This window comes from Carassius auratus, unplaced genomic scaffold (genome assembly GCF_003368295.1).
Source record: "Carassius auratus strain Wakin unplaced genomic scaffold, ASM336829v1 scaf_tig00025797, whole genome shotgun sequence".
In the NCBI taxonomy this organism is placed as follows: domain Eukaryota; kingdom Metazoa; phylum Chordata; class Actinopteri; order Cypriniformes; family Cyprinidae; genus Carassius; species Carassius auratus.
In genome coordinates this window covers 56,681-73,117 of record NW_020525459.1, presented here as the reverse complement: position 1 = coordinate 73,117, position 16,437 = coordinate 56,681, and the positions used below count along the sequence as shown (strand labels likewise).

The 16,437-nt window shown below is 40.3% G+C and overlaps 1 pseudogene; it reads right to left on the bottom strand.

Annotated features, from left to right (window-relative positions):
• LOC113078494 (spermatogenesis-associated protein 17-like) overlaps positions 1–16,437 on the bottom strand; it is a 29,030-nt pseudogene that overhangs the window by 5,567 nt on the left and 7,026 nt on the right.

The window sequence follows — 16,437 nt, the reverse complement described above, 5'->3', positions numbered from 1 at the left end:
ATAAAGAACTCTCATCCATGACCGGCCTTCAGCAGAGACACAGTCAATTACCTAATGTGAGGACTTTGACGGGGGGGTGGGTATTTATTAAATTGCTGTCAAATTTTACAAATTTGCGACGCTCAACAATGAGGTTGTTTTGGTGGGGGTGCGTGAGTTCAGAATGAACACCAGTCCCCCTCCCACTACCATCACAGATCCCATATCCCTCTTTCCGAATCATGCCAGCACACAAAATGCGTTTTTGGCAGTTCTACATGTGCATGCTAGCAAAACGTGTACCTTTTTCCCCTTGAGGTACTCCTTGTGCTCCTCTCGGAAGTGCTTGGTCCCATATCCCACCTGCTCAAAAGGGGGTGGAAGTGTGCATCAGGCCCTTGTTCTGCTTATTTCAGCTTGTGTTTGAAAATTGAAGAGAACTGTGTGAAAATAAAAACAGAAATAGGAATCAAGATTTTTATTTTATTTTTTCTGTGAAAGAAGTCTCTTATTCTCACAAAGGTTGCATATATTTGATCATAAATACAATAAAATCAGTAATATTGTGAAATATTGAAAATAACTATTTTCTATTTCAATATATTTAAAAATATTTATTCCTGTGATTGCAAAGCTGAATTTTTAGCAGCCATTAATCCAGTCTTCAGTGTCATGTGATCTTTCAGAAATCATTCTAATATGGTGCTTTGCTGCACAAGGAAAATTTCTTCTTTTCACAGGTTGTGATGTTTAATATTTATGTGGAAACTGTGATTTCAGGATTCTTTGAATAAAAAGTTCAGAAGAACAGCATTTATTTAAATTAGAAATCTTTTTAACATTAGAAATGTTGATAAATCTAATGCACAAAATTAAATAGCAAAACTGGCATTTCCAACATTAGTTGTATTAACCATATTGTGTGGAAAAGAGCATAATCTCGGTGCCGGCCCAATTACTGGCCTCTGGTCTTGGCTACTGTGCCTGCTAAGAGCTAACGCTCTACTTTTTTCACAAAGCACATGGTACTTATACTCTCAGGCATTTTTCATTCTAGTCCAGATCATTTCCAAACACACATCTCTTCTTTATCATTCTGATGTCTTGTGGTTGTTTTTGCACATGCTGTGTGTTTGCTGGGCACATGTTCAGTGCAAATATCGGTTACTTAGGAAAAATGCCAGATGTTAATTACAGTGAGGTTGATTTTGTAAGTTGTACCCAAGACACTTTGCCTGAAGGAAGATTTATCCAGTGTAGTACAAGAGGTGTCTGCACGAGGCTGGGTAAATGTCCACTGGGCATTGGCTTGGCACGTCACAAAACAAACAAACAAACAACCAACAACCTTGGCACTTTCTGTGAACACAGTCTGCAAAGAAAGGTTTCTTATTCCCAATGTGTGTTGTGTCTGTTCCCTTTTACGATGATGAAACCAGAAGTAGTTGAAGCCCTGTCCTCTTTAATGAAATCAAAACAGAAAAATATGGAAATTGTAACCATAATTGCTCCACCTGGGCAAGCAAAAGTTGCACAAAAATGTAATAATAAAAATTAAAAAACTGGCAGAGTATATAAAACAGATGGGATTGTTAGATCAAATACTTTGTCTCGTTTTTTGCATTAATGCTTTCTGAAACATCTGTTTATAAAAATAATAATAATAATAAGAGGGGCTGTGAAACAAGATTTAGTTTGACACTCTCTTTAGTCATTTCCTTAAAGAACCGAACAAGATCATCATTTATTAGAGAGGCTCTCTTGTCACCCAAGTACCACACAAGCAATAATGCTTGGTAAAGTGTTGATGGCGCATGGCAGAAAAAGAGGGTGACATCAAGCACCGCACTGGCCCTTTAACCTGTTAAATGTCACTGTCCCGTATACGGGACGCCTAAATTTACTTCAATATATTACAATTATATCCTAATCTAATCATGACAAACTATATATCGCTGGAAAGGTCTAAGACTCCTAAATAGATATTTGACCACGTTTTGTTGTTAAAATTTATGAAGGAACAGTAAAAGATTAATTTATAAGAAGAGTGCACCTCAAAACATATACATCATAACATGAGTTCTGACCTTTGTCACAAAAAATCTACTCCGCTTCCTTTTTCCCTATCACATGTTTTAGTAATCATCATAAATTATATATCATTTGAAAGCTTATATACTCCAAATTCATCTTATGAAAACCATTTTGAAATCGGACACTGCGTTACCATGGAAATCTTACTTTAAAATCTTTTAGCGTGATCCTCCCCCTTAGTGGGAGGGGTCATATTCCAAATATATTACGGTCTTTTAGAATCAAAACTTTTCATAATCTTGACAAAATACATATCGTTGGAAAGGTCTGAGTCTCAAAGATTCCATATTTGGTGGTTATTTTGTCATAGACATAATATTGAGAGAGAAATTGATACATTTGTGACAAACAAATGCATCCAAAAAATTCAATGGAGTTTCAATGGCCCCCGGTGGCTTTTTGTGGTATAACGCCTAAACAAAATTGCATATGAACCTACATTTTTTTCATATCAACTTCAAATTTGGAACACAACTTATTTAGACATATGGCTTTAATTTTATAGCAATTTTGGATTAAAACATATTTTATAAAATATTTATTTTATATAAAATTGAATAAAAATAAAATAATAAATGTATTTACAGTAAATTTAAACTTCTATAACTTTTTTTATGCTTTCATTTTTTTAAATGATTTCACTTCTGCAATAATCTGCAGATTGTCTTCTTTAAAAAGAGACCAACATTTGGTCTGTATTCAAAAGCGTTTATGAATTATAACAATTTAAGTGTGAATAGTGTACTTTCACGTGTATGTTCAAAAATGGGGGTGACAGTTAAAAGGTTAAATAATGGCCCGATCTCCCACAGACATTCTTATCCACTAGAGACACCAGCCTCCCTACAAGACAGATTACAGTGCAACCCATGCTAATGTGCACATGGGACGGACATCACAGAGCAAAAATTAATGTGGCCCCAATGTCCCAGAATACACAAGGCTTCTGCTGCTTGCCGGCTGTTTCACTTACTGCTTTCATTGCCACTGAATTGCATTTTAATAGGGTAGTTTTTATTCATTGAAAGCCATTAAGGAAAGTTTGACTTCTCGCAGGGGATCTTTTGGCATTGTAGACCAATGCCCAGTGACAACATCCTAGGACGCCACCAAAACAGGAAAAGGGGGAGTGTAAGAGGAAGTAGATATAAAGAAAAGAGAAATATGTGGAGACGTACATATCTTCCCCTTGCACATTTGTAAGACAACCTGCTGAGTAACACTGGTTCTAAACAGAACAGAATTAAAGACTGAATAATAATAATAATAATAATAATAATAATATAAATAAATAATAAAATGATAAATAAAAGAAAATGATAGCTTATATAAATAATTCCTTAGATATTATTAAACTTTTTTTTTAATCATTAATTGTAAGTGATTGTGCAACCTAATTTAGTGTGGTTGATTCACTAATATAAACTAATATTTCTGACTTTAATAAAACAAGTTTACTTAGTGTATTTAACATATAAACATATTACTAGTTTACCTGGCAATGTATTTTACCATGTAGTTTTCAATGTTGGGAAGTGAGAGTGGGATCCTGGATCAAAAGACTCGAATCATGCTTCGCCATTCCCTGCAGACACCACATGTATAATACAATTTACACAGTAACCACGTCTCCTATTGCTGCCTGTTTGGGGTATTCTGTGTTAATTGGGTTAGCTAATTTACTGTTTAAAGCTGCAGCAAGAAGAATAAATAAAATAAACATGATTAAAATAAAATGGAAGGGCTTTAAAACAGAGATGTCAGTGTTCAAGTAATGTAAAAAATGCTATGGTAATCCACTGCAATAATTATTTAGCACAGAAAACAGCAAATAATGTCAGCAATTATGAAATAGTGTAGTATTAATTGTCATGTAATTATGTATTAATTATTAATTATTATTAAAAGAAAAACATTATTGTTTTTAGCAGCTAACCCAATTTGAGATTTTACTATCTGCTCTGCACTTTAAGAAAATAAAGTATGGGGCTTCTCTTGTAATTCGATTAATGTGCATCTAGACAATGTCACATATAGAGACAAAGCACTCAACAATTTACACAATTTTACTTGGAAACATAATTCTACATTCATACTAACTTCTGTTGTGTCTTCAAAATGTATTCATACAGTTAATTACACCAAACAATTAAGATGAACCCTAACCTTACTTGATAATGCAGTGTACATGATAAGATAAGCTATATAGTGGGTCCAGAAAGTATTTGGACATATGCAAAAAAAAAAACAAAATAAAAAACAACAACACATCTGTCATTATTTACTCACCTTCATGGTGTTCCAAACCTGTCCTTTATGACTTTCTTTTTTCTGTGAAATATAAATTATATTGATATCAATATCAATACATGTACATACAAATACATTATTACTTTAAAGAATGGTTCAGCAGTTTTTCTCCATATAATGAAAGTCAGTATTGTTTAGGACATCACTAACTTTAATCATTAAAAAAAAAAAACCTTTAGAAAAATACTCTGTGTTCTGCAGAAGACATACATACAGGATTGAAATGACACGATGACTGATTCTTAATATTTCCCTTTAATTCCCATTACAAATGTATGAATGTCATTGCATAAGTTTCCAAATACTTTTGAATCATATTATTCGCTTTAAAGTACTGCTAAAGAATATGTTCCATTCATTATATACAGCTCCAAATCAATACATACATGCATTTCACACAATCTTTAGCGCAGGGATGTGTACATGTGAGCACTTTTTGTGTGTCTGTAACTTACGTCTGGACGATGACGTTAGTCCTCCACTCCTGCTGTTTGAGCTCTTCTCTGGCCTCCTCCAGGGCAGTGATGGATGTAGTCACGTCCAGGCTTGGCTCCAGGGGCTGATGCCGCTTCTGCAGCACCTCCAGAGCTGGGCGAAAGGGCCCCTGACAGGTACGGGGGATAAGGTAAATGTTTTATTACCCAGACCCGCCTGCCTCGTTATTGATGAAGCCCCTGTGGATGTCCAGCTGGACCCTCGAAAGCCTCAGTCTTTTCATCTAAGACATTAAAACACCTGAACAGTGCTGATACAATACCTTGACCATATAGTGAAGGACCTGAAGAGGCAGGTGGTGGTAGATACTTCAGGTAAATGCACTAAAAATTCACTATAAAATCTACAAGCTAATACAGTATGTTTGTTCCCTGGGAATTGAACCCAAATCTTTTTGCACTGCTAATGCAATGCTCTACTTCTGTGCCACAGGAACACAAAATATATTCACAATTACTACGATTCATGAATATTATTCCACAATAACAATATATATTTTGAATAACTGATTGATGTTCTCAATCGCTTAACGTCACATTACATTTTTATTATTATCTTAAGTTTAGGCTTGCACGTGCTCTCTAAATAAAGTCTGACTTGACTTCTTCACCATGTCACCAAACCATGTTTTCCACTATTATAGATAGATTAAAAAGTACCACCTTTACATTTTACCATACAATGGAAATACCATGGCATATGAATATGGTAATTAAATAATATTATGGTACCTGTCCAAAATAAATGGTGTTACCATGTTATGCCATTCATTTTGGACATTGTATTGTACCACAAGCCTCAGTTATTTTGAATATACTTACCTGACATGTTGACACATGCTTTCAGATGTGTTTAGTTGCCCAAATCGAAAGTTTTGGAATGGCGCAAACACTTACGGCATTGCTCCGCATACATAACTTATTGTTTTGGTTGCTCTTAGTTTAAATGTGACCTTCAGACATTGCTGCTTTTAATTCATGCTGGTGCAACATTCTCTGCCCTTGATACTATCAAGACCAGATCAGCACCTGGCACTGACCAATCCCCTTACTTCCCCTAACAATACACGATCAATCTATCACTCGCAGATGTTTATCACTCAGAGAGAAATGCCTAGGGAGGGGGCTCCACCTCAGACCACAAACAATTGGGAGAGAGAGAGAGAGAGAGATGGCGTGAGGGAAGGTAAGGAGAGAGAGATCGGATATGAGGGTGGAGGGTAGTTGCTTATTCTGGGGTCTTTGTAAGGGCAAAATGTAGATAAATGATGCATCTTCATCTACTGCATATTGTGTGAAAGATGTGGCAGTTTTTTTTTTATGAATTCCCACTAACTGGGCCCATCTCGAATAAAAAAACACAGTCCAGGGAGAAGAACTAATAAAAAGAAATGACTCACGCTTCTTTTTTCGCTCACTTATGTTTTACATTAATAGAAACCAATAATAAGAACCATTTACATTAAAAGTCATGGACCGTAAATAACACAAATGGCAAATACGTATCATTAAATCTCCCTCACAGCTGGACAAGATGACATGCTAGATTTGGAAGTTCTTAAAGATGTTTTTTTATCGGGGCACCTTTACATGTTTCGGTATTCCCTTGCTGAGAGTCCTTTAATGGGATCCATGGAATAAAGGTGTTCTGGTTGACAGGCACGCTTACACCTGTGCAGTGTATTTAAAGTCTTATGAAGTCATGAAAATTTTGTCAACTGGATCAACTCATAACACTGAAGAGATCTGAATAAGACATCACAGCAAGGAAAGAAGTCAAGATTTTCAGTGAATAACAACAATTTTAGTCCAATTATAGAAGTTATGGGAATAAAGAACACAAGTCATATGGACTGTTTTTTTTATTGATTTTTTCATCACTCCTTAAGCTTGAAAGTACTCTTGTGTTCCACTAAAGAAAGAATGATTTACACTTTTGGAATAACATGTACGGAGCCCTGCACATGACATGCCGGAAAAAAATAGTAGGCTAAATCGTGTGCATGATTTACTAATTCGTTCCCTCAATGTAATAAAACGTGCACACAATTACTTTTTTTTTCATTAACTATTCCTTTAAGGAAATCTTGGGCAATGTCTCACCTGTGGCTTTTTGTGCATGGGTGGTAGACGCTCCCTCTTTGGCATCAGGTTATTGAGATCAGGGGTTTTCCTCTCTTTAGGAGCTGATCGCACTAGAAGCAGCTTACCCTTTTCTCAGTCTCAGCTCCATCTCATCAGGTTCTGGTCTGAACGGTGAATTGAAAACACCTGGACACTAGGATAAGCAAACAAACATAACAATCCACCAGTTTGGATGAGTAAGGTAAACAAAACAACCTTATGCTTCTGTTGGGATAATGAAGAGAAAGACTGTTTTTCTAAATGATTGCCAGTAAACCTTGAAGAACAAACCTCCAAACACGTCCTCATGCCCTCTTTAATAACTCATTTACTAGCAATGGACTGGTAACAACTTCCATTGTACCTCTCATCATAGGTATCCATGCAAAGCCTGTTTAGCTCTCAGGAAAAAGAACCCACTTTATTCGGTCAACCACAGCAAAACAATTATACTTATCACCTCCCCTGAATGGACACACATCCATCACTCTGGCATGTGTCATGTCTACTGGCGTAAATGTGTGCTAGCTAACTATGAGCTGTCTGATCTTATGTCAGGACACTGGTTTGATCATCAGGACTTCTGTTGTGTTATGTCTAAAGTGGTTAATTCCACTCACTCTGTCTTCACAGCTGCACCTCATCCTAATTAGTGTTCCAGCTCACACACACACACCTGTCTCTCAATTTCACATTGATTTTCTTCTATACTTATGCTTCTCTCTTTCTGTGCTTCTCTGTCAGTGTGTCTTGGCTACCATCCGTTTCACTACTGTCCTTAAAACTATTGTGCTCAAGTTGTGCCTAGTTGTCATGCCCTGTTTGTTCATTTAATCTTGTTTTTTGTCTTTTTGGTGTACCCAGTCCCGTACACAGTCCAGTTTTTGGAGTCCTTCCCGGGTTGCTGATTGTCAGCGTTTGTTTTGGATTATTGCCTTTGTTTTGGACTACTGTCTTTGTTTTGGACTATTGCCTGTTTTTGTTCAATAAATTTTGGCAAACTGCGAATCTGCTCTTGGGTCCCTTTTTCTCCCAGCAACCCTAACAGTACACACTGACCAGGATGGATCCAGCAGATCAATCGCAGTTTCGCTCAGCTTTGGAAGCGCAGGGTGTGCTGCTCGGACAGCATCAGGGAAAGCTGGCGGCAGCTCATCATGCCATGGACACTTTAGCCAGTCAAGTCTCTGAGCTAACTGAAACCATTCGCCGGATGGAGACTGAACGTAACCTACTGTCAACAGCCACCGGACGTTCTTCAGTCACCCCTGAACCACGCATCAACAATCCTCCCAATTACTCCGGTGAGCCTACGGAATGTCGATCATTTATTATACAATGTGAGGTGATTTTCTCTCTGCAACCCCTCACTTATGCCTCAGATTCAGCCAAGGTGGCATTTGTCATCTCCCTTCTTACCGGTCGGGCTCGGGAATGGGCCACTGCTGTATGGGCTGCTAAGGCAGCATGTTGTATGGAGTTCGCCAGCTTCAAAGCGGAATTTGTCAAGATATTTGACCGCTCAGCACTCGGTAAAGAGGCATCGCGGCTGTTGGCAGCACTTCATCAGGGGAGGCGTTCGGTGGCGGACTTCGCTATCAAGTTTCGCACTCTGGCTGCGTCCAGTAAGTGGAATGATGCAGCACTGGCAGCCAGGTTCACGGAAGGCCTGGAGGATGAGATAAGGGATGAGATGTATGCTCACGATCTTCCTGAACATCTAGATGAACTTGTTGACCTGGCTATCCGTTTGGATAATCGACGGGATCTTCGTCGGAGAGCTCGGGCTTCTACATTCTTGCCTTTTGTAAACCCTGTGTCTGCCTTTTCGGGGTCCGATACTCCCGTTCCCTTATCTGCTCCGGAACCTATGCAGTTGGGCAGAACAGAAACGTCTTTCCAAAGGATTATGCCTCTACTGTGGCCGTCATGGACATTTTGCTTCTTCCTGTCCGGCAAAAGCCAACGCTCGCTAGTAAGAAAGGGGGTTCTGGCGAGCGCTACTTCCACCACCCCGTCTACTGGTTCGCGCTCTATGATTCCTGTCTCAGTCACTTATGAAGGTGCAGTTCATCAACTCTCTGCTCTCATCGATTCAGGAGCTGAGGGGAATTTTATAGATTTTTCTTGGGCTTTGAAGAAGGGCATTTCTTTTCAATCTCTCTCTCCTGTCCTCACTGCTCATGCTTTAGATGGTCGCGAACTTACCACCATTTCTCAGGCCACAGTTCCATTACAATTAATCACATCTGGTAATCATAGAGAGGAAATAGTATTCTTTGTCACTCGCTCACCCCTCACTCCGGTGGTCTTAGGCCATTCCTGGTTAACCACTCACAATCCACACATTAATTGGTCTGAAAGCACCATCCTATCATGGAGTCCCTATTGTCATGCCCATTGTCTTGTGTCTGCCTTGTCTTCTGTCTCTTCTTTTCCTGTGTTGCAGGAGGAGCCGATTGATCTCTCCAGTGTTCCTGAGGTCTACCATGATTTGCGGGCGGTTTTCAGTCATTCCCGGGCCGCATCTCTCCCTCCACACCGTCCCTATGATTGTGCCATCAATCTTCTCCCTGGCACTTCTCCTCCTAGGGGGCGATTGTTCTCCTTGTCCGGTCCTGAAAGGGCGGCCATGGAGCGGTATCTGTCTGAGTCTCTGGCGGCCGGTGTTATTCGTCCCTCCTCTTCTCCGGCGGGGGCGGGGTTCTTCTTCGTGAAGAAGAAGGATGGTTCCTTGCGTCCTTGCATTGATTATCGGGGGCTGAATGACATCACCATTAAGAATAGGTATCCCCTACCTTTGATGTCATCAGCCTTTGAGATCCTGCAGGGGGCAAGGTACTTCACGAAGTTGGACCTTCGCAATGCCTATCATTTGGTTCGGATCAGGGAGGGGGATGAATGGAAGACGGCTTTTAATACACCCACAGGGCATTTTGAGTACAGGGTCCTTCCCTTCGGTTTGACTAATGCCCCAGCCGTCTTCCAGGCGCTCGTCAATGACGTGCTGAGAGACATGATCAACAAATTTGTCTTTGTGTATCTGGATGACATCCTAATTTTTTCTCGTTCACTCCAGGTACACATTCAGCACGTCAGACGAGTGCTGCAGCGGTTGCTAGAGAACCAACTGTTTGCTAAGGTGGAGAAGTGTTCCTTCCACAACCAGTCAGTTCCGTTCTTGGGCCACATCATCTCGGTGGAGGGGATCTGCATGGACCCTACGAAGGTAAAGGCCGTCTCTGACTGGCCCACCCCTGGCAACCGTAAATCTCTGCAAAGTTTTATTGGATTTGCTAATTTCTACAGGCGGTTTATCCGTAATTTCGGCCAGGTGGCGGCTCCTCTGACAGCATTAACCTCCACAAAGAAACCGTTTTGCTGGTCCTTAGCTGCTCAGGCAGCCTTTGATGAACTTAAGAGGCGGTTTTCATCCGCACCTATTTTAATAACTCCGGACCCTTCCCGGCAGTTTATTGTGGAGGTTGATGCGTCAGAAGTAGGTGTTGGAGCGGTTTTATCTCAACGATCCCCTCTTGACAATAAAATACATCCTTGCGCTTATTTTTCACACCGATTGTCCCCCACAGAACGGAACTACGACATCGGCAACCGGGAGTTGCTGGCTGTACGGCTAGCTTTGGGGGAGTGGCGCCACTGGTTGGAGGGCTCGGCGGAGCCGTTTCTGGTCTGGACCGACCATCGGAACTTGGAATATATCCAAACTGCCAAACGACTAAATTCCAGGCAGGCTCGCTGGGCACTCTTCTTTGGTCGCTTTAATTTTACCCTGTCTTACCGACCAGGCTCCAAAAACATTAAGCCTGATGCGCTCTCCCGTCAATTCACTGCCCCGGAGGATGCAACTCCACCAGACACCATTATTTCACCTGGTTGTGTGGTGGGGTCCGTCACCTGGGGCATCGAGGAGCATGTCAGGCTGGCTCAGTCGGAGGCAGAGGTGCCAGAGGGGGGCCCGGTGGGTCGGCTGTTTGTTCCGGAGTTGGTTCGGCCAGAGGTTCTGGAGTGGGGTCACGCCTCCAAACTGGTCTGTCACCCAGGAGTGAGGAGAACGTTGGCTGCCATTCGTCAGCGTTTTTGGTGGCCAGGCATGGGGGGGGAGGTTCGTGATTTTGTGGTCGCCTGCTCGGTCTGTGCCCAAAACAAGTCCTCTAGTTCTGTACCCGTTGGTTTGCTCCAACCTCTTCCTGTCCCATCTCGTCCCTGGTCTCATATTGCGCTGGACTTTGTGTGTGGTTTACCAGAGTCCAATGGCAATACGGTTGTTCTCACTGTAGTGGACCGCTTTTCTAAGGCGGTTCACTTTATCCCTCTCCCTAAACTTCCTTCTGCCAGGGAGACTGCTCGGGCGGTCGTGGACCACGTCTTTCGGATCCATGGTCTTCCGGAGGACGTGGTTTCTGACCGGGGACCCCAGTTCGTCTCCCACTTCTGGAGGGAGTTCTGTCGACAGATTGGTGCTACCACTAGCCTGTCGTCAGGATTCCACCCACAGACCAATGGCCAGACCGAGCGTGCGAACCAGGACCTTGGGAGGACCCTTCGTTGTCTGGCTTCACATAATCCCTCGTCCTGGTGCCAGCAGCTTACGTGGGTTGAGTATGCGCACAATACATTGCCGGTGTCGTCTACTGGATTGTCTCCTTTCTTTTGCTGTCTCGGATATCAACCCCCTCTGTTTCCTTCACAGAGTTCCGAAGCTGCGGTTCCCTCAGTTCAGGCATTTATCAGTCGATGCCGGCGAACCTGGAGGAGGGCCAGGGAAGCGCTTCTGAGAACTAGGGAACGCACCAAGAGATTGGCGGATCGTCGTCGGGCTGAGGCACCCAGATACATCTGTGGGCAAAAGGTATGGCTCTCCACCAAGAACCTGCCTCTTAAGGTGCCCTCCAAGAAGTTGGCACCGCGGTTCATTGGGCCATACCCCATTGTTAAGGTGCTCAGTCCGGTGGCGGTTCGGCTTCGGCTTCCGCATCCTCTTCGTCGAGTGCATCCAGTGTTTCACGTGTCTTGTGTCAAGCCTTTTATTCGTTCTCTCTCTTCATCATCTTCCCCTAAACCCCTACCCCCTCCTCCCTTGATAGTTGAGGGTGCTCCCGCTTTTACCGTTAGGAGGATTCTTGATTCCAGGCGGCGGGGCAGGGGATACCAGTACCTGGTTGATTGGGAGGGGTACGGTCCAGAGGAGAGATGTTGGGTCCCGACTCGGGACATTCTGGACCGCTCTCTTATTGAGGATTACCATCGATCTGCCCCTCACCCTGGAAAGCCTGGTGGCATTCCTGGGGCGGGGGGTCCTGTCAGGACACTGGTTTGATCATCAGGACTTCTGTTGTGTTATGTCTAAAGTGGTTAATTCCACTCACTCTGTCTTCACAGCTGCACCTCATCCTAATTAGTGTTCCAGCTCACACACACACACCTGTCTCTCAATTTCACATTGATTTTCTTCTATACTTATGCTTCTCTCTTTCTGTGCTTCTCTGTCAGTGTGTCTTGGCTACCATCCGTTTCACTACTGTCCTTAAAACTATTGTGCTCAAGTTGTGCCTAGTTGTCATGCCCTGTTTGTTCACTTAATCTTGTTTTTTGTCTTTTTGGTGTACCCAGTCCCGTACACAGTCCAGTTTTTGGAGTCCTTCCCGGGTTGCTGATTGTCAGCGTTTGTTTTGGATTATTGCCTTTGTTTTGGACTACTGTCTTTGTTTTGGACTATTGCCTGTTTTTGTTCAATAAATTTTGGCAAACTGCGAATCTGCTCTTGGGTCCCTTTTTCTCCCAGCAACCCTAACATCTTAATGTAGCACTTTGGTGGTTCTTGGTTTGGCCTGAGGAATAACAGCTAGTCTCTAATTAGATGATTCCTCATATGTGCTTAATTAGCAATGGGTATTTTTTAAAGCTTTATTACTATATTTGCTAATAACTTTAACAGTTAATATGCTTCATTAAGGCTACTGTGCTGGTTTGGATAGTGTTGCTTTCGGTGTCACATGGTGGGGGGTACAACACAAACTCCCAACTTGCCTCGGACTTACAGGAAAAGAGCAATGATGTTGACCCTCGTACCGAGGAACTACATCTATGTCAGTGCAGCCACTTTTGTCCAGCGGAATTTTCTCTGGTTAACGATGAACCATGGGAGACCCATCCATTTCATGGAGACAAGGTCAGACTGTGGGAACATAAGTTGCCCAGCAAAGAGACACAGAGAGTGAGAATGAGAAAAGCAGGGAGGGGGAGAGAGAGTGAGAAAACTCTGAAGAGAACCTTTCCTGCACTGACAAGCACTTGAGTCTGTGTTGGAATTTTGTGGTTTTAATGATTGTCCTCTTTTGGATGCATTGTCAGTCATGCATAATGTCAGGGGCATATGCATTATATTTTCAACCTTTACATATGTAGAAATCCTATAATAAATATAATTTAAAATAAACATAACATATAACATAACATAATATACTATAATAATGTTTGGGGTCAGTAAGATTTCATTAACTGGTTAGCCAGCACTCCCCATTATGGGACTCACAGATGAAAGTGCTCTACCAAACTTATAATTGTAATAGTTTCCTACTTCAGTGTGTTACAATCATAATTGTGGTGTCTTTAGAAAGAAGAAACTTTTTATCAACCAGATTTGATAATGCTCAAAAATATTAAAAGTTATAGACACTGAAGTGCCTTGAATTATTTTTACCACTCTTAAATATTTTTTTATTTGATATAAAAATACATGAAATGAGTCCTGGAGCAATCTAGAAAAGTAATGGCTTGAAAGCCACATGTCTCAAGAGTTTCTATTTCAAATCTGAATAAAATATAATGAAAAATGAGACTCCTGCAAATATTTTTATGAGACTATGTATACACCCCCACCCCCCAAATATAAGAAAATATATTCCCCAATTGTATTGAAGGCTTCTACAAACTATTTAGTCAGTAAACATACCACTGCATAGTTTTTTTTTTCAATTATAAAAAAATAGACAGAAACTTAGACATCATGTAAGTGATTTATTTGAGCACTAGAAAAATACAATAAGAATAATTTGAGTAATAATAATAATAATAAAAAAGATTTACTTTTGTTATTCAATTACAGAACATCCAGAGCACCATTTCTATAAATGCATCTTTTACAATGAATTACGATGCAAATAAGTGCGGATGTGCTGATGGCCACTTATACAGATGGTAATAATGGAAATGTGCCAAAGTAAATAATCCATTCTCTCTATTCATAATAGACGCGTTCACTTTTAAAGCCGTGATCATACAGTAATAGCGAGCTGATTTGGGCTGATTTGCACTCAGACAGATGGTAATCATGCAGATACATTCACATTCAACATAAAACACACTCTCAAATATATAAAAACTGTCGAAAATTAAAAAGAAACAAACAAAAAGACAATCGCTGTAAGTTCCGCCTCCATCAGCTGACAGGTGCGTCAGAGCGCGTCACGAGGGAGTGCCAAATTCAAATAAACTATCTTCCGCCTATTTTTCATTCATTCTTTTTTCTGGTGGATCGCTTCATTCTAGTGATGGGTTTTATGGTTTTATTCCATAGGGTTGTACAAATCCCTCTGCTTAGACAGTGACATCATTATTTTGATTTACCTTTAGTACAAAGTGTGTGTGTGTGTGTGTGTGTGTGTGTGTGTGTGTGTGTGTGTGTGTGTGTGTGTGTGTAAAACTATGCTGACTTATGTTATTCATACAATACCTACTCACAAATAAACATAAAAAACAAAGCTGGCTGCAATGAATCTCTGTGCAAAACAGCTTTTACTACAAACACTTCCACACAAGAACATTGTTATCACACAAGAACATTTTGATAGAAAACTATTTTTTTTTAAAGTAGATAAAATGGAAAAAAATAAAATGGAAATGTCTACATACTACATACTATTACTACTGTAAACTTTGCAAATAGGACATCAGACCCTTCAAGTCAATGAACAATAACAAAGTGGGCTGCAATGAATGTCTGTGGAAAACAGCTTTTAGTGAAAAATTTCTATACAAGTACAGTATCACAAAAGAACATTTTTAATGATTTTAAAATAAGTTTTAAATGAACACAAAATGCAATGTAAATGCATGCACAACTAATAACTAATATCATCACGCTATAAAGGGTTGGCCTGCGCTGGGTGCGCCCCTCCCCCTATTCTGTTCTGTCTCCTGGAGGAGCTCATTTGTATGAATCTGTGTGAAACACGCATAGGAAAAAAGAACGATAGAAAGAACGGCTCCTCTCCAGTCGCGACTCGGCTCCCATCGTTCATGTTTATGAGCCGTTCAAAAGAATCGGTTCATTCGCGAACGTCACAACTCTACTTCATTCTGTTTGTGACACTCTACGCTGCAAAACCATGCCACGTTTTTACTACCAAGACGCAGTTTCCGACTGTGAGTTATTCCATAACAGATGCAAACAATTCTGTCACTGAAGAAATGAAACGTAAACAAAGGAATTATGATCCATATTAGAACGTTATTGCTTCGTTGGACTAAACGTGCTTCATGAGATGTCGTTCAATGGACCCTTACCTTTCTAACTAACCCGGGATTTACAGCTGTGGATGTGTTTATGATGGGTTATTATGACAGATCTGGGATGTACAGCGTTTCTAATGTTCATGTTTTTATGTGTACTGCTTACACAAATGTAGCAAATACAGTCTTTATAAGCTTTCCATTGAAAAACAGAGATCTGTGGTCGATGCTTGAGGCTTAGATCTTTATAATGATACATAGTTTGTCAAGATTAAATTTGTCCTGTTTCATTTAATCTATTCCTAATCACTGACACGTGCGAGTTGAGAGGCTTTTAGGACGAGGGCGTTCTGGTGCAGGTTAACAGTAGATCCCTGAAAAAATTTATCATGGTTTCCAGAAATATATTAAGCAGCAAAACTGCAAATCACTAACAAATTATAATGATTTAAGGATCAAGTTCCAGTGAAGACTGGAGTTATGGCTGCTGAAAATTCAGCTTTGCAATCACAGGAATAAATTACATTTTAGAATTTTATTTTATATATAAAAAAAGGAAAGTAGAAAACTTTTCACAATATTACTGTTTTGTTTAAAATAAGTGCAGCATTGGTGAGTAGAAGATAATTCAGAAATATTACTAAATTATATTAATTTCTGTTTTCTTTAACCATTCATTACTAATCATAATAATTTAAAACATTATTTTAACACACATCACATTATAAAACCTTTGTCCGTTCATTAGTTTATTTGAAACAGATAAAAGTCATTTATTTTTTCTAAAAGTTTTTCTTGCGATTAACTGGCCTTTTCCATTGTTGAATACCCTGGTGCCATATGAAATTTATTTACAAAATATTTTTGACAATATAAAAATACTTCTAATAATCAGAATGTTTCC